Here is a 23629-nt window from a genome sequence, read left to right on the forward strand (position 1 = left end):
CTAGCTGAATAGTTTATGCATGGCAAGCTGAAGTGTGAAGCTACATCACATTAATGTGCTGCATACCTACTGGCAATGTGGACTTTGCTACCGCGCCCTAAATGTTTCCTACTGAGCTTTGACATACTCCACTTTGACACAGGAGTAGATTAAAGTGCACTAGGACACTTAGTGTGTGGCAGCATGGCCCCACAGACATGCATGGCTTGCTAGTATGCTGTAGATTTACACCTCAGTTTGCTGTGTACTAACTGTTCATCTAGACAAGCCCACAGGAAAAAAAAATACTGAGAAAAAAATGGATTGAAAAAGACAAAGGAAAAGATAAGATAATTAGTAATGGAAAAGAAATACCATAAAGGAAGTGAAAAGACCAAATGGAGAGGCAAAGTAATTTTTAAAAAGGTTTTACTTAATAGAAAATGTAACTGTCAAAATGGTACAATAAATAAACAAGGACAGGACAAAATGTGTTGTGGGGTGAAGGACAGAAATTGCTGAAGGCCAGCTCTGGCTTGCTAAAATTCTCCCTCCTATTTCCCCAACACATTTTTCTGTGGTTACTTCTCTCTGTAGATACCTAAACTCCCATACACTCTTGTGGTTAGACTGAATATACTCTACTAGCTAGAGCCCAACAAACATGGTATAAGATGTCTGCAGCTACAGCTGAAATGACCGTATTTAAGAGGTCTCACACTGCCAGGATATTGGGCCAAACCATAAAGATATATAGGATTAAAATGTGATACTTGTCATAGTGCACAGTGTGGTAACGGTGTAAGGGCGGAGTTAAAACAGTTTGGAGTACTTAACTCTGCAGATCCATACTTTCGAATATTTGGTGGTGTATTTTTAAGTGCACCTTCAAGTTAAAAACCTTTTCTGTCAGAGAATTGTTTACCAACTAGTGCTATAAGTAACACCTAAGATTAGTACAAATAAAAGAGGCTGGAGAGAAAAAAAGTCTGTTCATTTACTTTATGCATTTGAGAATACTTTGTATAGTCAAAAACAACAAGGAGTCTGGTGGCACCTTAAAGACTAACAGATTTATTTGGGCATAAGCTTTCGTGAGTAAAAACCTCACTTCTTCAGATGCATAGAGTCAAAGAAGAAGTGAGGTTTTTACTCACGAAAGCTTATGCCCAAATAAATCTGTTAGTCTTTAAGGTGCCACCAGACTCCTTGTTGTTTTTGACTATACAAAGTATTCTCAAATGCATAAAGTAAATGAACAGACTTTTTTTCTCTCCAGCCTCTTTTATTTGTACTAATCTTAGGTGTTACTTATAGCACTAGTTGGTAAACAATTCTCTGACAGAAAAGGTTTTTAACTTGAAGGTGCACTTAAAAATACACCACCAAATATTCGAAAGTATGGATCTGCAGAGTTAAGTACTCCAAACTGTTTTAACTCCGCCCTTACACCGTTACCACACTGTGCACTATGACAAGTATCACATTTTAATCCTATATATCTTTATGGTTTGGCCCAATATCCTGGCAGTGTGAGACCTCTTAAATACGGNCTCCCTTGTTATGAGTTTTTCACACAGTAACGGGGGGGAAATGACAAAAATAAAAAAGTGTGATTGTAAAACTACAAAAATTGATAAGGTTGAGTCAGAGGCAGGTGCACTACCTGATATTACTTAAAAAACGAGTAACTAGAATTCAAGTTGATGGTATCCCTTTCACTTTGCATTTTTTGATTTTCAGAGATATGTGTTTTTTAAAAACTAAATCCTTCCATTACATTATTGCCCTTAAGCTATAGATATACATTTAGAATGTTAACTGTACATTAACAAAACTATTTTTATAGCAATATTATTATTATTATTATTATTAGGAGTTAGCAATGAAAGCAGATGGCAAACCCTTGAGGCTTAGCTCAGAAGCAAGTGGGTTGGACTTCGAGATTCCTTTAGCTAAAGACAAGCAGGCAACAAAGGGGGCATTGGTGCACTGCCATTCTGTATTTGGAAGAAGTAGAACCACTGGAAGGTGCAGGACTACTTGCCACCCAGCTTCAGTGTAATTGGGCAGGACACTATGACTACCATGCTAACACCAGCCAATCTCAACATGAGTCAGAGATATCAGAGACAGGTTACTAGCTGGGGGAAGGAGGTATAATCTAGTGGTAGAGTGCCAGGAGCTCTTGAGTTCTAATTTTGGCTTTCATACTAATCTTTTGACATAGGACAAATCACTTAATATCTCCGCCTATATTTCTGCATATGTAAAATGATGATTTTTACCTGCCACCAAGGGCTTTGTGAGAATTTATTAGATGTTTGTAAAGAACTTCAATGAACAACATTGTTAACCAATATTTTATTATTTACAGAGCCAGTTTCTAGAACATCTTCAGAAAGTGGTTTTCTAATAGTAAGGAAACCATGACAGTGGACAGTACAAACTGTGGTAAGGTTAGTTTCTTGTTCACTTGCTATGGGCTCTGGAAAGTGGGGGAACTTTTGCCAATTTTTGTGAAGTGCTGATAGGTATTACCTTCAACTGCTTTACCACTGGTAAAGCCAAAGGAGATATACTTCTGTTAGACTAACGGTCTAACTAATTCTAAAACCACTTTATTCTATCTGTATACTTATTGTTATTTCTTTCTGAAAATCTGAACCTGGAGCTCACGCTTACTTATTAGAATAGCCACTACTGGCTGTATGTGCATAATTCCTATTAAACCTGCCTAAGGCTAGTATTTGTAGCCAGCAAGAGTGATCTGATCCATATAGAAGGCAACATATTAGTCAGACATTAAATGAACCCAGCATTGAAACACGATGCAGAGCAGCACTCTCTCTCCATTACACCAGTTGGCCACCTCCATCCTGCCGTTCTTAATCTATATAAATTGTTGTTATTGTCATGTATTGTTTCTCCCAAAGACATCTTACCCTCAGTACATAAACATTATACAAATTTAGTTTCATGTCCTTTAAAGTCCTATTAGATCTATTTCTTGTAAGGAAGCTTCTTTATCTGTTAACCCAGATAGCATCTTGTTAGTAAACACATTGCAATGATCAAGTTCATTTGAGATTCTACTTCTTAGGCTTTTCTCATAAGTATGAAGTCAGGAATAGCTTTTCAGTGTTAAAATATTTGGAATTTTATTTTTGCATTCCAATTCTCAAAATTTTAATGTAACTAACCAACACAATCACACATATGAAGTAGACCTGTGTATGGAAGTTTTAGAAATGGTATCAGCTTTTAAGAAACAATGGCTATGTTCCATATTGTTAATGAGAATATTAAATTTTCATCTATGAAAATTAAAAATAGAATGGATACTCTTTGGAGAATTATACAATGCCTGACTCCTAAGGACATTTCCAGACTAATTAATATGATTATTCCTCTTTATGATGAGAAAGATTTAATATTCAAAATAACCCAAATGTATGTTCTTTATACTAAAGCAGCCTATTTCACTTTTAGTGAAACATATAATAGCAAATCAGAAGAGAATAGCATCTGTTATAATTGCCTTCATGGGATTTGTAGATCATATCTGGAAAACTGTCCCTTAAGGGCACCTTCTATTTGTTTGTGCAAATCAGGGTAATGATTAAACTAATTCTTCCATCAGGTAATGCTGCTTTAGGTCAAAAAAATACTTGAGCTTTTTGGCTAGTCATATCTGGATTAAACTAGCCATTAGTTGATATTTCTGCTTTTATTTTTTAAGAGAGTTATTTTAAAATAATGAAATACAGCTTAGCGGATGTATGGGGTAATGTTTTAATGTTTATAAATTCTGTGTGCTACCACTACTGTATTGTGAATATGTCCTTGGCATTTTTCCCCAGGGGAGTAATGTAAACAAGTTTTGAAGAACACATGCTGGTATCCTGGTTCAAAACCCAAGAACAACATTTTCAAAATATTGTTGAAACCTATGCATGAATGTGCATATGCAAAAGGGGTCATTGGTGCACACAGTTTAAATGAATGACACTAGCATGGCAAAATCTGTTGCATAAATAAATGGGAAGATAAAGATAACTGGACAGTCCAGAGCCATGACCATGTATTTAAATTCATACATTAATTTCCATGCTTAAAATGACAAAGAGATGTGGATGAATTAAGGATAGCACCTTACAAAATATTCAGAAAAGCTAGGTTCGTGGACTAAAAACTGACCAAACGACAATAGCAGATGGCAATGATAAAGTGTGATATATCAAATTAGGGAGAGGTATCTACTTGGATACAGGAGGGATCAATGTTAGGATCAGTTTTATTTAAGAGGATTAAGGGTGAAATTCACCCTTTTGCACAGGGCTAGCACAAAGCTTCTGCACAACATAAATCCCATTTCAATCCTCAAAACAGTGCCCAAATGGACTGTGTGTGATGCACAGGCCTTGGGCTGGCCCTGCTCATAAAGGGTGAGTTTCATGCTCTATAAATACTAAAAATACCAGTTGCACAAAATAAACACTTGTAGACTAGGATTTTCAAATTGCCTAAGGAAGTTAGGCATCTAACTACCACTGATACTTTCAATGGGATCTGGGTAATTACTTCCCTTAGGACCTTTTTAAAATTCCAGCCATAAGGAATATAGGCCATTCTTCAGGCCATGAACCAACCATAAACTGCTATGTGTTGAGAAGAAACTTCCCTTATAGGCATGTTACTGCCTAATTTTTTTAATTGGGTTTTACACCTTCCTCTGAACCATCTGGTACTGCCTGAGACAGGAAACTGGAATGGATTAAATACTCCTATGATCCTAATATCTTTATTATTTATCTGGAAGAAGAATTAAACCACACATTAATTAAATATGCAGATGACACATTATGAGGTGTTTCTAATCTCAGAGAAGACAGAGAAATAATTAAAAAAAATTTAGGATAGAAATATGGGAAGGAAATGTGAGCTAACATCAATGTGACACTGGCAGATCAGGTGCTAACTCATGCCAAAGCCCTAGGCCAATTCACTTGTGTATTAGTAAAGATGAAAGTGATTGTTAAATGTATGAGAATGTATTTGGTGTTTAAACTTCATTGAAAACTAATGGGATGTTACATGCATTGTTTTCACTTATCCTGTTGTAATGTAATGGCAAATATTTATTCTGTATATACCCCTGTAACCAAATACCCATCAAAAGAGAAAGAAGACTTGTGTAATGCAAATGAAGATCTTTGAGAGGAAAGCACTAATTTCAAAGCAAGTGGTCATTGTGTTGATGATCAGAGATCAAAGATTCTAAATGTGGTCCTTTCCTTCGGCTAATCAAAGAAAGAGCCCATTTGGGTGGTGACCGTGTCAGCTTGTTTTCTGTAAGAAAAAGCTGTAAGTATAGATTCAGGGAAAGATTTTGCATCTCTGGACTGTTTGTATTCTAAGAGGGCAGAATAACTGAATGAGAAGACAGAGCTCTCCAGATTTACTCTTGGTTGCCCTTAGAGACTTGTGGGAAACTGGCAGATTAATGCATCTCTACTACCATTTTGAATTATAGACTGTGACTTACCTGTACATATATTTTACCGCTTTAACCTCTCAGTATTTCTCATTTCTTTTTCTTAGCTAATAAACCTTTAGTTAGGTTACTATAGAATTGGCTACCAGCATGGTCTTTGGTATGAGATCTAGGATGCAACTTGACCTGGGTGAGTGACTGGTCTCTTGGGACTGGGAGTAACCTGGAATATTTGTGACATAAGTGACCTTTTATCACATAGTCCAGCATGCCTAGGTGGCAAGATAGACTGTGATGTCTAAGGGGACTTTCTGTGACTCCATTGTTAGACTACTATAATATTTGGAAGTCTACATTTGGTACTGGATTGGTGAAATCTAATTATAGAACATAATATCAGTTTGGGGTGCCTGCCCTGCTTCTTAACAGTCTGCCTTGAAGTAGGCACTCACGATCATGAGCCACTCCAGACACCATGACAATCAGGATATCTGAAATATGGATATCAATAGGAAGGCGATACGTAGGAAACCCATAATACTGAAAAAGAACTTGTGGAGAAAGTGAACAAACAACATAAGCATCCACAATGAAATATGGCATAATCTCCACTGTTCTGCAATTTAAGGCAGCTTATTCAGAGGCATCCCTTCACAGACCAGATATATAACGTAGCATCTCAACATGGTCCTCATGAGCTCACACTATATAGTTCTTGCACTTCAGTACCAGAAGAATATTGAAAAATTAGAAGGAATTCAGATAACAGCGATCAAGAGGTTGAAATGGCTTATACATTTAAATTAGAAGGAAATAATAATAGCATTGTTACATGATGAACATGTGTGGCTATGATACACACCTACTAATATTTGAAAGGAATAAAACCCAAGAAAGGAAATGAGTTGCTTAGATGAGTATAAATAGTGTAACTATAAAAGTTATGCAATGAATGTAAGTGAAGAAAAATTTAGGCAAATAACAAGAAAAGTTTCCTGAGAAGTGAGATCTGTTTGTCTCTGGAACAGTCTCGTAAGATTACTTGGGGCATTTTAAATGAGATTGGACAGAGAATTTAAAAAAAAATTGTGTAAGAGAAAAATCTTGCTTTGCAAAGAGATTAAAATTTAAAACAAGCAAACACATAAGTCCTAAACCAAAAGTACCAGAACTTGCAAGTTACAATCCCCCATCCCACCACCTGTCAATCTGCATTGTTATTATTTACCTAAAGTACCCTCCCTGAATGTATTGCCTAAGTCTGGGTGGAGAAAAATAAAACAAAGTGTCTGAAGGCCTGCTCCTGACTGCTTCTCTCCCTGCTGGGGTTGGGGGAAGGATTTATGATCATCCCTAATGGAAGGGGGAAAGGTAGCCCCTATGTTAGGTTACTTGTTGGTGGCAGGCTCTAGAGTGCTGTTTTCCCCTCACAGTAGAAGCAGTCTTTGTAAGGGAATTAGGGTTCTTTGTTTCAAGCTCTGCTCCAGGCGTTGGGGAGAGTGAAGATATTGGGAACGGGCAGATTTAGGTCATGGGAGCAAGCTTTGGGGCCTCTGTGGCACTCTTGAAGTAACAGCACAATTTAAGAATGCTAAAGTAGGGAGAAGAAACATTTGCTAGTGAGAGAATGCTGGGTTCTTTGACTGATCTGCCAGACGTTGTCTCATTCCCTCCTATGGCAGAAGAAACTGAGGCCTAATGGTTCATCTATCCTAGTAACAGATTCACTTGAATTGTAGACATTATTATTAATTTATATTATAGTGGCATCCAATGTGCACTAGGTGTTGTACAAACAAATGGGAAGATACAATCCATGTCTCAAACAGCCCAACACACACAGAGGAAAAGGATTTAATATACAAGTAAAGTGATGAGAGCGGTGTTTGATATACATCCTGTTTTAGAATGTATACACACTACACTGTGCATACATTACACACAAAAAAGCTATGTTAAAAGAAAATTAAGGTTGAGAAGTCAAGCACTCAAAAGTTAGGAAATGTCAGTATTAAGGTTGCACGAGTAACTTTAATACAGCCCCCTTGTGCATATGCATGATACAGGCTTTAATTACATGATCACATACCATTTTTTTATGGAGCCCCTTCCTCATCAGTGCACTAGATGGGCAATGTTCATTTAATGAGCAGCTATTCAATATTTTGTTATATCCTCATTGTTCAATGTGTGATCATAGCACTTATTTCCTGAACAATATTCAAACCCTGCTATGAAGTCAGAAAAGTCTCTGAGGATATTAATAATTCTATGAGACTTATTATTATGGTATCCAAGTGTTTCACAGACATGAATTTATGGTCACAAAACCTCTGTGCAATGAGGGTGGCATTATCCCCATTTTACAGATGAGGAGCTGAAAGATTAAGGTCCAAAGTATCCACTAATTTTGGATGCCCAACAGAGACATCTAGGACCAGATTTTTCAAAGGCTTTAGCGTTATATTGCACTTCATGTAGTCAAGCACAGCTCCCATTGACTTCAGTTGCAGCTCGGAGCATTCAGCACTTCTGAGGGTCTCAGGTCAGGCACTCAGAAAATGAGGAACACACAATTAGTGACTGGATCTGAAAACGTTTGGTTTAAAGGATTTGACCAGTATCACATAGGACCTCTGTGGCAGACACAGGGATATTATCCAGTTTTCCAGGGCAGCAGTTAATTGTTTTAACCATAAGACCCCCTTTCTCTTCCTGCAATCCCCTGCCTCATTCATTATATGTTTTCCAGCTCCTGCAAGGAACCTGGGAGGGACCCTACAGACAATAACCTCCTTTACTGCAAAACCCCAGAGCAGGTCTCCATCCTGTGCAATAAATGAGGGAGGCATCTTGTGGAAAAAATAGCATGTGATTATGTAATAAAAGATTTTAGTAGCTGCTGTTTAACATCCTCCTGAAATACTAGTGGAACGGAAAGTGTGTTATCAAAATATGATATATCAACATATGATATGACTAAATCATCATTTTTTTTGCCAAAGAACAGAAATATTTATTGAAAACTTAAGCCTTTTCTGCATTCTTATTGATAATTCTGTTATTTCTATCTAGAAATACCATTCTCAGGGTTCTTTTTGTCCCTAATATACTTAAAGTCCTCATTATACTTAGCTCTGCTGGCAATAGATTTCTTGCATCCCTTTGGTTCCCTTATCAATTTTCTACAATTCCTAGCTTCTGATTTATATTCATAACTATCATCTTCCTCTTTCTTCCATTTGCTTTCTATTATTTTTTACAATTAGCTTCAATTTCACTCTAAACCAGGCAGTTTTTAAACCACTATGGCCTTCTTCCTCAGTTGTGGGATTGATATTCTGAAGTATTAGTGTGGACAGTCTTACCTTGATTATTTCTATTTTGTGATATCAGACCTGATTCTGAGCTGCACCTTTGAGATTCTCAGATTCTCAGGACAGCCAGGAAACAGTTAAGTCTACAATGTAATCCAGAGCAGTGATTCCAGCCAAGGAGCCATTGCGTCAGCTGAGAATAGTCAGAGCACAGTGGCACTCTGGGTCATTCCCCTGAGATGCACCCTACACTGACAGCTGCGAGATGGGGTAGCATAAAGCCATCCCACCAGTTATGTGTCATCTGGAAATCCCAGTGGCCAGTTCAGTCAGCTTTACACTTCCTCCTCAGAGCCAGTGTAAAGGGGCCAGAGCAGAACACAGAATTGGTTCCACTGGCTGCATTATACAGATTACATACAAGAGACTTTGTGATACAGAGATGAGAATATGTCAAAAGTATGTAATCCGGCATTTGCTAGAGTAGATGGTTTAAAATAAAGATATTTACTGTTTCTGTTGCAGTGACAAGAATGAATGATTTATTAATACTTAACATATGTTGAAGTCTAAAATATTCTGGCAGCACAAAGGGACTGGACAACTGCCCTAAAGAAGTAGCCAAGGATTCCTCTAATTTAGGGGAATCCAAATGTGGTGCATAGCTGGCTCTATGCTTCTTTCCCTCTCACCTGATCATTCCACAAGATAATTAGCATCTCAAAAGGGCTTCTTCCCAACAACTGACCTAGAAGGAGGTAGCTTGCAAAGGGGGGCTGGAAATCCCCAGCTGTGAGAATTGCCTTCAAGAAAGATGCTCCCTCACTTTCACATCTCCAAAGATGGTTCCTGTCTCCAGTTCTACCACCAATGGGATCTGACTGGCTGAAGGGAAGGGATTCAGCAGTCCATCAGAACATCCATCTCTGACAAGTCCACAAAGCCGTAGCAACTGGCCACCATCTGGACTGAGAGTTGTCTCTCTTTCAAGGTCAATTACAATTAGAGGTGGATGAAATTTTTCAGACAAATAATTTATTCAACAAAAACTATTTTGGTTGACCCAAAACAATTTAAGAACTTGACACAAATAGTTCTGGCCAGTTACAAACCAGACTGAAAAAGAAGAGGAGGAAAAAGGTGATGATGGTGGTGTGCTACTGTTACCCCTTCTCCTCGCCTCCCCACTATCCCCTTCATAACCTTTGGCCCAGGAGCTAGGGAGCTCACTTAGGATGTGGGGGACCCAGGCTCAAATCTCTGCTCCAGAGCAGACCCAATCCAGATTTTCTGAATTCCAAAAAAATTCAGATTCAGTTTGAGCCAAACAAAATTTTGTTTTTCAGTTTTCAGAACTGGTACCACACACACAAAAAGTAATTATGTACCCTGTTCTAATTACACTGTGAAAGGAGTTATAAATAATATGACCAGAGGGAATGAGACAGAGTTCACCAGGTCCTGGGATATAGATCCTAGAGGGTGTGATTAGGAAATGCTGCTTGGCAAATGAATGGGAGACAGAATGGAAGAGAAAAGATAGCTCCCAATAGGAAAATATTAAGTCTCTTGTATTGATGATTACTGAGCCTAGTATATGTAGCTAGCTCAACTTTTCAGAATATAAGATGTTATGCAAAACCAACTTTTGTTTTAACATTTTCTCTATTTTTAGGGTTTTTTTTATTAGACCATTTGAGTCTTAGACTGTAGTTTTGCAAAATTTCACACAAACCATCCTGAAGAGAGGAAACATACCTCAGAGGGGCACAGACTATGGGATTTTCTCCCATAAGGTGTGGTGCAATCAAGGCTGGGGGCAGGCATATTCATGGGAAATGCCCAAGGGCCATGGAGAAGAACTGCATTAAGGGGAGAAGGTAACATTGTCACAATCTATATCATGTCTTAAATATGTCACTAGTCCAGAACTGGCACTAGTTCCACTATGGGTGGGAAGGAATGACAGCAAATGGCAAAAATTCCATATTTGTGGGACATAGGATGACCAGATAGCAAGTGTGAAAAATTGGGACAAAGGGTGAGAGGGGTAATAGGAGCATATATAAGAAACAGACCCAAAAATCAGGACTGTCCCTATAAAATCGGGACATCTGGTCAACCTAGTGGGACAGCAAATTTTAAATGATCATCTGTGTGAAGCTGCTCGGGGGGTTGGAATATTAGGTAGGACAGATTAATGGGCAGAGGTGAATGGTGAATGGTCAAAGGTGAATGGTCAAAGGTGGGTTAATCTGCACTTGATCACCTGGCTATCATCTCCAGAAAAGTGGCATATTGTTGAGCACTGGAGGAACAGTCTTATCCTCACTGCTGAGGAAAGGGCTCGAACGAGAGGCAGAGCCTCAGGTGAATCATGATGCCCTCCAAGTCAGCAATGAGGGTGAAATCACTATTCCATTGCTCAGTGTCAATAACAATCTTTAAAACAGTGATTCTGAAAAAAGAATCTGACAAGAATATTTGTGAAAAAAAAATCTGATTTACAGGACATCGGGAGTAGGCTCTGTCTGCAGAAGCCATCTGTCTGTGAACTTCATCGCTGTTTTCTATAGGAGACAGGCTGTCATCTGAAGGGTTTATTTCTGCTGTTTATTCTGTTCCTTCATTTATTTTGGGGTTCTCACTTGAAAATAAATGAAGTAGTTTGTATATTTCTTCATCACAAGAAGTAATTTTTGAAGGCTAAAGCATGAATAAAAAATGTAGGAAAGGGATTAAGTTTTGGTGAAAGTGTAAATATAGACGCAGATGGAGTCAGATGACTGTGAATAGTATCAACAGGCTTTACGCAAATTCTTTAGGGACACCAACAGGCAAGTTTGAATGTGCTAACATAGCGAGTACACGTATTTGAGAAAGCAAGCGTTTGCTGTATTGTCAATATGTCTGACTGACCGTTGTATATGGCTCTTTTTACATTTATGTCAGCGGTGTGTTGTTATGATCACATTTATATACTCTGGGATGTCTAAGTATGTGCATAGGCAGCGAGTTCTGTGGGGACCAGGAATATTCCTGGCCTGAGGCCTGGCTCCAGCACTGTCTGAGGCAGGGCCATGGGAGAGACCCGGCCTTCCACCCCCGGGTGTCCCCCCCCACGATTTAAAACAACCCGGGGCCCCCCACCCACCACCGGCAGCGCAGCAGAGCTGAGTGGCTTCCCGCCTCCTCGCTCCACGTGGCTGCCGGACCCTCCCTACAGCCCCTGGGTGGGGTGGGTCAGGTCTGTGTCCACACGTGCCGCTCCCAACCCAAGCACCCCTGCAGCCAATAGGAAGCTGCAGGGGCAGTGCCTGGGGGTAGCAGCACATGGAGGCTTCCTGTCCTGCCCTGCCTAGGAGACCCAGGTAAGTGCTGCACCCCCCACACCCCTTCCCAGAGCCTGCACCCACACCCCTTTCCCATACCCCCCTCCTGTCCCCAAACTCCCTCCCAGAGCCTCACCCCCAACCCCAGCCCAGAGCCTGCACCCAAACTCCGTCCCAGAGCCTGCACCCCTCACCCCCTCCTGCACCCCCATCCCCTCCCTCAGCCCGGAGCTTGCACCCAGCACCCAAACTCCATCCCAGAGCCTGCAACCTAGACCCCTTCCCCACCCAAACTCCCTCCCAGAGCCTGCACCCCTCTGGCATCCCAATCCCCTGCCCCAGCCCAGGGCCTGCACCCCAGACCTCTTCCCCCCACCCAAACTCCCTCCCAGAGCCCAAATTCTCACCCCTTCTGCACCCAAACTCCCTCCCAGAGCCTGCACCCCTCCTGCACCCCAATCCCCTGCCCCAGCCCAGGGCCTGCACCCCAGACCTCTTTCCCGCACCCAAACTCCCTCCCAGAGCCTTAGGCAGGTGGGGGCGGAGTTTTGGGGAGTGGGCTCTGGGCGTTCTGGGCACCACCAAAATTTCTGCAAACCTGCCACTCTTGAGTATGTGTATATATAAAATGGAGTTCTACCAACGACGAATATAAACCACTATATTAAGACAAAGATGGATTAAAAGCAGAGCCTTGAAAAAAACAGATTTGGACCCAGTGCTAGGAGGGGATTCACAGTCGGGTAAAAATGAAATCTGCAGAGTCCATGAGGACCCACTTCCAACGTATTCTGCAGCTGCTCCGCACCCTACAAACTGCAGCAATAAGTGAGCAGTAGCAAGGCTGACTGCTGACACAGAGCTGATTGCAGCAGTGGCACTGATGTTTCTACCAGGGGAGAGTAGCATACTGCACTTCACTGCTGCAGATTCAGCAGGGCAATCTCCATGCATATGCCCTTCCTACAAGGTGGAGTATGGTGCTTCCTGCCCTGCCAGCTTCCTCAGTGTGGGCATAAGAGAGAGACCCCTAATGGCCCAAACACAGGTTTCCTTTCTGGAAGCCCCCACCCTTCAGGGGCTCCTACCTCCTCTACAGAGGGGAGAAAGACAGGAGTCCCATCCAAAAGAAGGAGAAAACGGAAGCTCCCTCCTCCTCATCTCTTTGCTATAAGGGACAAAGAAGTGTGAGGGTTAATGAGGAAGGAGGGAGAGAAAGATCAGAAAGGTGGAAAGAGCAATCTGGGAAGAGGGAGACTAAAAGAGTGAAGTAGAGGAAACAGGCCACAGAAACTGTGGGAAAGTGGAGGGAAACTAGAGAGAATACGGTGAGTGAAAGAGAAAATGGGGAGGAAGAAAGGAAGGTGAAAGAGGAGACTGGAAGGAGAGTCTATAAAGGAGAGAGAATTTTGACATAGGTAAGAGAGGTGGTGTGATAAATGAAGGGGGGGGGGGCGTAGCTTCCTTTTATGGACACCCAGTCAACCAGTTAACTATAAAATTCCTCTTAGTACCTGTTCTCTACTTGCTTCACCTGTAAAGGGTTAGCAAGCCCACAGGTAAAAGGAAAGGAGTGGGCACCTGACCAAAAGAGCCAATGGGAGGGCTAGAAGTTTTTAAAATGGGGAAAAAAATCCCTTTGTCTGTGTGTTATGGTTCTCTGGGAAAGAAGGTAACAGGGACCAGTTATGCTGTGAGAAACTGTTTTTCATACATGGCTTAAAATCAGATCATACCTAAAGATTGCTTATCAAAACCCCCAGAAATGTAAATAAATTAGGGAATGTCTAGGAAGATATGATTAGGGTTATTTCTTTTATTTTTTACTGGCTTGTGGACTCCGCTGTGCTAACCCCAGATGCTTTTGTTTGACTTGTAACCTTTAAGCTGAACCTCAAGAGAGCTATCTTGGTGCTTAATTTTTGTAATTGTTTCTTTTAAGATCTAGCAAAAAGCTTAAGTTCTAAATGTATTTCCTTTCTTTTGGGGTTTAATAAAATTTACCTTTTTTAAGAACAGGATTGGATTTTTATATCCTAAGAGGTTTGGGTATATGTTGTTTAATTGGCTGGTGGCAACAGCTGATTTGCTTTGTTTTCTTTCTTAGCTCTTCTGGGGGGGGGGGAGGGAAGGGCTTAAGGGGACCCCACAGAAAGGAATTCTCAAGTGAGCCTTCCTGAGTCCCAAGGGTTTTTTTTTTTTTTTTTTTTTTGCACTTGGGTGGTGGCAGCATCTATCCATCCAAGGTCAGAGAGAAACTGTGACCTTGGGAGTTTAATACCAGCCTGGAGTGGCAAGTATTAATTTTTAGAATCCTTGTGGGCCATCACCTTCTGCACTCAAAGTGCCAGAGTGGGGAATCAGCCTTGACAGAAGGAAATCAGAATAGCAAACAGGAAAGAAAAAAATGTTTTGAAGAGGAAGGAGAAATGAAGAATATTCTTAAAATATTAAATACATTAAACAGAGGGAAATAATGCAGAAAATTTTGATATAAAGATACAACATGTACAGGAAAATGAAGAAACAGAAAAGGGGCTGACTTGACTTGAATGGGAATTCAAGTGATTTGAATGGGAATTGTCTCAGGACAATTGTATTTCCCTTTAAAAAACTGGCTGCTAAAATATACAAAGTGCTCCTAGTTGTTTAATTTTATAAATCAGGAAACACCAGAGGATGTGGCTGTGCAGGAGGAATGGAGTTTGCAGGAGCTGGTTGTGGCTGCAAAATGTGTAGGGACACTGGGGTCCTATACCCCATAGGAAAACACAGCGTTGGCAACTCATAATATATATATATTTTGCTTTGCCAATGACATGATTGTGGTTGGGACTACAGCTTGTCTGGCAATGGCTTGAGAAGCTCCAGCCCTCTAGAAAATTTGAGCCCCCTGACTGGGTGCCAGCTCCACTTGCCATCCACTCCTGAACAACCATGAGAGCTATTGCAGCACAGATCTCTCTCCCACTTCCCCTTCACCTCTCCAGGTCAATCTGAAGCCATTCTCACAAGAGGGGGTGGGGGAAGAGGGAGCCAAAGAGCTCAGTAGGTCAGGGAAGCTCTGCTTCCTTCTACTCTCCTCCTGTGAGCAACAGGGTCAGGATGGTTCCTTCCTGCAGCACCTGGCCTGGCAAGGGGCAGAGGTGGTGTGAAGAGCCCCTTGAGCTGCCCCCCACCCTGGAATGGGAAGAGGGGAGCCTGCTGCAGCTCTCCCAGGCCTGGAAAAGTGGGGGTGAAAAACCTCAGAAGATGCAGAGAGGGGGAGGGCTGAACTGAGAGGCAATGAACTCATTATTGCCAAACCCAAGAGATCAAAAATCATTAGACTGGCCCAAAAATAATGTGATCTTTAAGGCAGATTATATTGTGGTTTTGCAGTCTGTCATTGATTTTTGAACTCTACCTGCCCAACCCCAGTGCTGTGTATGTGACAATTAATGTTGCCCACTCTACCAAATGTACTGGGTAAGGTGATTTCCACCCCTACTGCAGGAGCTCTCAACTCCACATTTGCCCATCACCTGCCCAGCAATTAATCCTTCCCCCGTTCCCATCATCAGTTCTGTCCTCACCCAGCCCTCCCATTGTTCCCCACCCAGCTGTCTCAGTCCCATTAGCCCCTTCCCAATAAGTTCAATCCCCCCAACCCACTTGCCCCCATCCCCTTCAATTCAGGCCCCCACAGCTTCCCTCTGTACAGCCTCCTCAGTACAGCCCCCAGCCCCATCAGCTGCCACTTCACTAAGTTCATCCCCCGACTTCCTTCAGTTCAGCCACCGATTAACTCCAACTCCCCATCAGGTATCATCAGAAACAAAGCTCCTCACAGATCAGGACACACCAACTAAAAGCAGTACCAGACCCTCTCACAACAATAGATGCAAAACCTTCAGTCATATCACCACTACTATGATGATCAATACTTCCCACAACCTTTTAAGATCCATTGGTCCTACACGTGCTTATCACGATAGGTGTACCTCATCCACTGCATCAAGCGCTCCAACCATAACTATGTGGGTGAAACTAGACAATGACTACGCTCTTGCATGAACCCACACAGAAAAGTGATAACAGATAAAAACACCCTATCACTCATGAGCTAACACTTTTGACAAAACAATCACTCCATATATGACCTCTCAGGCCTCGTCCTCAAAGGAAACCTGCACAACACCTTCAAAAGCAGAGCCTGGAGCTTAAATTCATAACTCTGCTAGAAAATCATGATCTTAATAAAGACATTGGATTCACAGCTAATTACAACAATCTGTAACCCACTAACCCCCCTTTTTATCCTCTGTCTACAGCAGTGTTAATGGGCCACTTCACCTTGAATGATCCCATAGAATATGTACTAATTACTTATGCTAAAATATAGGTTCTATCTTGTATTTCGCTGTGACACTCTGAGTACTTTTCCCAGACCTGAATAGCTCTCTATATCTCAAAAGCTTGTCTCTTCCACCCACAAAAGTTGGTTCAATAAAAAATATTACCTCATCCCAGTTGTCATAGCATTCCATCCCAGAGTAAATTCAAGAAATATTCTTCTTTCTGTTATGCGTCAAAGTCCAGTACTTAGGAGGGCTCACTCAGGGCAGAGAAATCATGTCCTCTGTGTTGAGATCTGCTAGGCAGCCACATGGCCATCAATACATGCATTCACCAACATTCTACATATTGGCCATTCAGGCTTTAGCAAATGCCATCTTCTGGCAGAAGTCTTCTTCAGGCCTCAGTGTCCAGGGGAAGATGGAGAATGTGACATTATACTCCATATTCTTTATGAAAATATGCTTGTGGTAGGAATATGACATAACTAAGATATGCTTTATGCAAGGTAACTCTTGTAAGGTATCATTGGAAAGGTTAGTATGTACTGAATATGATTATCCTATTTGTATGCATGTATACATTCGGTATCTGAAATTTGGAATATTGACTATGTATCTACATTTCAACTACAGTAACTCCTCACTTAATGTTGTAGTTATGTTCCTGAAAAATGCCACTTTAAGTGAAATGATGTTAAACAAATCCAATTTTCCCATAAGATTTCATGTAAATGCGGCGGGTTAGATTCCAAGGAAATTTTTTTTGGACAGACAAAAAGTATTATATACTGTACAGTTAGGGTGACCAGATGAGAAGAAGAAAATATCGGGACACATGGGGGGGGGGGTATCACCGGCAGAGAAAAAAAAAAGAAAAAGAATTATCGCGAAATATCAGGACAAACACCTAGATATCGGGACGATCTTGATTTTATCGGGACGTCTGGTCACCCTATGTAAAGTACTGTACTGTACTGTGGTTGGGAAGTGCCTCTGATTACCTCACTGCAGGCAAGGATGCTAGGAAGCACCTTCACAGCTGCAGCTTCCCCGGAGAAGAACAGGCGCTGACTTTGCTGGGGGATGCTCCAGGCCCGCCTCTTCCCATCCCCATTCCACTTCCTCTCCGGAGCACGCTGCATCCCCGCTTCTTCCCCCTCCCCCCCAGAAAGTCCTAAGCGCCGCTAAACAGCTGTGGGGGAAGTGCTGGGAGGGAGGGGGAGGAGGCGGAGAAGAACTTGTGCAATGCTCCCTTGTAAAGTCGCTACTCTTCCACAGAATCTTACAAGCAGTGGACAGAGCAGGCAGCCAAACGATGTTATAAGGGAGCATTGCACAACTTGAAATGAGCATGTTCCCTAATGAGCAGTGACGTAACTTTGAAACAACGTTAAGCGGGAGGACGTTAAGTGAGGAGTTACTGTATGTTACTTTGGGTGATGCCCCCTGCTAACACTTCAGGTACAACAATGAAAAAGCCTGACAGTGCTGATGACCCATCAACAAGAGACAATGGACTGTAAAAGAGCTGAGTCTTCCTGTGAACATGTGGGTCAGCCTGTGAAGAATGGCTGCAGGGGCCCTACAGAGGGCATGTGACCATGTCACCTGATACTGGAACCCATCTTGAATTCTGTACTTTTCCACGAGAAGCTGAAGGGGTGGGGGTGGTAAAACTAGGAAACAAAAGACTCCAGCCTTATGCAAATCCTATTTAAGAGTGGGGAGTGAGGTACGACAGGTTGTCAGTTGTCCCCTGCTGCCCCACTTAAGATGACTGCTAGAAACAATTTAGACTGAACTGGGGGGAAGAACTGGACCCAGGCTGGAAGGACATCTGGCCTGTGAAGAAGATTATTAGAACCACATTTAGGATGAGAAATTACATGTAACCAGTTTCTTTAGTATATTAAGCTTAGTATGCATGCTCTGTTTTATTTTCTTAGTAATCTGCCTTATTCTCTATGCTACATCCTTAACTACTTAAAATATACCTATTATAGTTAATACATTTATTTCTGGTTTATAATATAATCCAGTTTACATGATTTCTAATGGGGGCGGGGAGGGGGGCGGAGCGAGGAGTTGTGCATACCCTCCTCCACATTGAGGGAAGAAGCGAATTTCATATAATTTTGGGTTTGTACTCCAAGGGGGCGGGGGCGGACATATGGATGCTGTGGCAAGCCCCTTAAGCTGAGCCTTCCCAGAGGGGATCTCTGTCTCTCTGTGCAGCTGGGTGTGACCCTTCTATGTGCTTGGCTGGAAAAGGCTGGGGAGCCTAACCCAGCAAGACCAGATAAAAGGGAGCCCAGGCTATCAGAATAGTTTGACTCAGTGGCGTCCCAGCACACCAGATGACATCCTAGGGGGTCCAGCCCATCACAGAGAATATTCAAAATACCTCATTTCCATGTCCGTATTTAAAGGATAGTCCTGCTTCCCACCCTTGAGGAACATTGTTATGAAAATCCTATTGCAATGGATCTGTGGTCCTTAGCACAATGAGAACTAGGAAAATGTACCTATACTTATCTCAGAATTTACTCAATTCATTAAATAAGCTCCACAGATCCAGTGCACCCAGGAGATAAATGGATCATGCAGAATAGAGATGGAAATTAACATCCAAAGGTTTGAGTTTTTCTTTAGAGATAATTTTCCAGGTTCTGCCATAGGATAATTTAGGAAAGTAGGACTAAATTATCCTGATTGTAGAAGTTGTCTCAACTGGAGGGAACTTCAGGAGAAGGGGCATCCCCCTGCTGGCAGTGACTGAACAGTCTGGTCTGCCCTAAGCTGCAAACAGGCTGAAGTACTCATTGTAATAGGTTTGTGGACTTTATTACTTGAAGAAAGGAAATTTTCAGGTAAGCACAGATACATTTTCTGATTCCTCAAAAAAATTGCCTCTTGGCATTCCAAGCAACCAGCATCTTCCTCCTTCTGTATGATCCAGGATGATTTCCTGGAAGGCTAATGGACTCCAGCTACTTCTGGTCCCTGTTTATTAACTTTTGCCTCCCAACACAGCATCCTAGCCCAGACTATGGGGCTTCCTGACTTGGCCTGCTTGCTGTTAACTCCAAACCCCAGATGAGTAATACACAGTTATAGGCTAAGTTCCCTCTGAACTGTGCGGCCACGTGGCTGTGCAGCGGCCTATTAAGTGCTGTGCAGGTGGCCACGGCTGTGGCGGGGAGAGGTGCCCCTCCCCCAGCCCCCGACCCAACCCAGTCTGGCCCAGTCCTGGTGTGGCCAGGGGAGACGTGCTCCTCCCTTGGCCCCAACCCAGCCCCAGCATGGACCTGTCGTGGCTGGGGGAGATGCGTCCCTTCCCCGGCCCCAACCCAGCCTGGCCTGGACCTGCTGTGGCCGTGGGAGATGCAGGCGCCCCTCCCCTGGCCCTATCCCAGCCCCAGCCTGGACTTGCTGCAGCTGTGGGAGAGGTGCCTCTTCCCGCGGCCTCAACCCCGGAGCAGCTGCAGCGGGGAGAGGCACTCCTCCCCCCCAGTCCAGGTGCTGCTGCAGGGAGAGAGAGCTGGGGGAGTCAGATTTCCCAGTTGCAGCCCTGGGGCAGCCTGCACCCCAAACCCCTCATGCCCGGCCCCACCCCAGAGCCCGCCCCCCCAGCTGGAGCCCTCACTCTCCGTACCTCAACCCTCTGCCCCAGCCCTGAGCCCCCTCCCACACTCCAAACCCCTCGTCCCGCCACCACATGAGTTTTATGTGTACCAATATGGAGGTGATGTACACCAATATGGATGAAATGTGACACATCATCTCCATATTGGTGCACATAACAAAATTCATTCCGCAATGGGTGGGAAAAATTAGAGAGAACACTGGTCATAGAACCCCTAAATATAGTACATAAAACATATATATATATATATATATATATATACACACACACACACACACACACACACATACACCCTTCCCCTCTCTCCCACCAAGCAGAATGAAATAGGCAAGTGAAAAACAGTAGAAAGAAACCTTTCTGTATGATAGCAGATCACCTGCATGAAATCAAACCCGTAAAAAGATGTGGCAGGGAAATATTTTTCCTACATAGTGAGGTGAGGGGGAATCTGTAAATTAAGTGGCCTAGACATGGGTGTTGTTATAATGATAGAAGAAAAGAAAACTCACATAATTCTTACAGCCAAAAACATAAAGATGCTTTAAATATTTTTAGTTTTACGTCTTAATTATTTTAAATTGCTTTGAGTGTTTTCTGTAGTGTCACATGTGGGGAGCAAGTCCCAATAACAGTCATCTGTTACATTACAGGGACAAGCAGGAAGAACAAAAGATGGGTTTGCTGACTGTTTAAACACTGCTTGTCTCATCCTAGTTCTGTATTTGCAACTTGCTCTTTAAGCAAATTATTGGGCCTCTTCCTGTGGTCTTTATTCAGTCAAAATCTTTTGGCCTCTGGCTGCCTAAAAAACAGTGACCCCCTGCACATTCTGGATATGTATTCTGCAGTACCAATGGGGAAGGAGAACAGTTAATGGGTATGCAGTTAGTCAATTCCTTTGGCCAAAATCCATAAATCAGTCATGTAGTGGGCAACAGTTAGTATGCACTAGTATGACTACACTCTGATTTGCTGGAAGGATCATTTGTATTTCCCATGCACTTAATTTTGTTTACTTGGGTCTTTCATATCGTACCAGGATAAGGCCCATTTGAGGTCTATAATTTGTATTTTGATCATTCATATAAAAGGACAGTTAGCAGTATGTTTTGAGATTGTGTGCTCAGGAATGACTTCTGCTCAATAGAAGTGTATTTAAGGAAAAAGGAATACCAAACTAAAAAGATTTCAGAGTATCTGACAATTTCCTGGTATTTCTCTTCAGAATTCCTAGTAAACAGCCTCTCATTAAAGTTTTGCCCAGTAGGTATTGATTTGCAACTCCTTAGAGTTTCTATCTTGTGGGAGTATTTCTGCATCCTTAGTGCTCCACTGTCTCACGTGCATTGTCTCAAATAAATCCAGTGTGCAAAGATCTATTCCTTTTGCTGGACAAGGGTCAACAAGAATGACAAAAACATAGGAAGCATCTTTTGGGCATGTAGAATTTTTTTTAACATAGCCTATTGCCAAAGAGGTTATTGCAAGAACTGATGTGTCCAGGAAAACAGAAATTCAGCCATTGGGAACATATTATTAAGGTCAGTTCTGAGAGTTACTCCACATGAGCAGACCCCTGTGCTTGTGCAGTCTGGCTTGCTGCATCAAGGGCTAAACTAGCAATTAAAAAAACCCTATAAAGAGTGCTCTAGAAATTATTTGTTTTGTTTTATTAAATTTAGGCTATAGAATGTATATAACCAGTATGTATAACCAGTATATAGCATTCAGAATGCCAAAAAAGTCTTGCCAGTACTGATTCCCCCCCACTTCCGCCCCCAAACACAAACCAATACATGCAGTAAATTTCACAATCACTTTCTGATCCTGCTGAAAATGTATTTAGTTTTAATATTTTTTTTTCCTGGTCTCCAGTAAGATTGCTTGTAAACTTTGGATATTTAAAAAAAAAATCTAAGTAAAAATTGAATGTGAAATTTACCTCTGTGCAGAGGGTCACCACAAGACTTAATTAATGGATAGGCCTTGTATTGACTCTATGCACAGAGGTGAATTTCACTATGAAGGCATTAGATATGATGTTATATAAAGATTCTTTGGAGAAAGACTACAAAATATTAAAAAGACAATGCTATGAAATACCAACCCAGGTACAATTATGTGCTCTCTCTCTCTCTCTCGCTCTCTCTCTTCCATGCCTGTCATTCTTTCTCTCCGCTCAATGAAGTCAGCAAAAATCCATGCTTGATTTATTATCCATTTACCTTATTCAGCTCATCACTCCCTCAAGGAACTACTTGTAGGCTTCATTACTTGATTTTTCCCCTGCTTCTCTGCCATTTGTGCCATAGCAACCAAAGTAAAATTAGCATCAGAGAGGAAATTCTGAGCAGCACAGAGCTAGAATCTTGGGAAATTCACCTTTTTATTTACAGGAGAGGATGTTAAACTGAATGTGTGGCTTGATGAAATAATCACTTATGCATTATGGTTTGTTATTTGGAGCTAAACTTTTTGATATGCTGGTAAGTAAGTAACAGTCCAATTCATTCTCTAACTCTACAGTGCTTGGACAGCAACCAAAGCTCTCATAGTATCAGAAGCAACAGCTTTCAGCTAGTACTTGTTGAAAGCGTTTTGATATAATCAGGTACACTACTATACTGGAAAAACAATTTAATCATTTAAGAAAATCTGCGTAAGCAACATTAGAATAGCAAACACGTAAAACAGAGACCAGCATATTCAAAGGCTGATTTCACTAGTGAAAAAGGTTATTGTGGAAAATATACTTTAACTAGAAAGACCCTCCTCCCCCCCCCAAATAATAATACTAAAAACCCTCCCACCAAACTCTCAGGTTTAATTGGGCAGAACACTAGCAACACTAGAGCTCCATCCCCTCTTTCCCATTATTTAATTTCTTTTTTATACAAACATTTTTTATACAAACTTAAATACAAGCATTATTTCTAGTGTTAAACTACTAGTTTTAAATTCAATTACCCATTTAGGAAACTGAATACTATGCAGTGTTTTAGGTTATTACATGTTTCGGGTTTACCAACAAGGCAAATGGTCCTAGAGCTCAGCACAGAGGAGATTGTGCTCTGATTTTTGCATATTTCTTTGATAATTTAGGATTTATGAAGAACAAAACAGACAAATAGGCTATCTAGTTCAGTTTACTGCCTCTTTCAGTGGGAAGTCCTAAATGCTGTATAGGATGGATAAGAACCCCCATAAAGCACATGGCCATTCTGCATTAATATACACTAGGGGAAATTTCTTTCCCTACTCCAACTAATTAGTTTATGGCCAGGTGAATGAAGAGTTGGAATTGTTTTTCCTGTAATTATACACAACTATAAACTTTTTAATCTGAGTTGCCTGGTAGTGAGTTCCACAGTGGAATTATATACAGAACTCACTTTTAAACATCTGTCTGTAAGTGTTGCAATGGGAGCTACTGGGTACTGATCCCTTTTGAAATTCCAGCTCAGAGTGTGGGTGTTGAGCATTTGAAAATCTAGCCAATCATAATACATTTACTATGG

At 41.6% G+C, this 23629-nt stretch overlaps 1 protein-coding gene across 1 annotated transcript in view; it reads right to left on the minus strand.

Moving 5' to 3' along the window:
- GABBR2 (gamma-aminobutyric acid type B receptor subunit 2) overlaps positions 1 to 23629 on the minus strand; it is an 835193-nt gene that overhangs the window by 185257 nt on the left and 626307 nt on the right. The gene's annotated exons all lie outside the window — the stretch shown is intronic.

Source organism: Trachemys scripta, chromosome 2 (assembly GCF_013100865.1).
Source record: "Trachemys scripta elegans isolate TJP31775 chromosome 2, CAS_Tse_1.0, whole genome shotgun sequence".
NCBI lineage: Eukaryota > Metazoa > Chordata > Testudines > Emydidae > Trachemys > Trachemys scripta.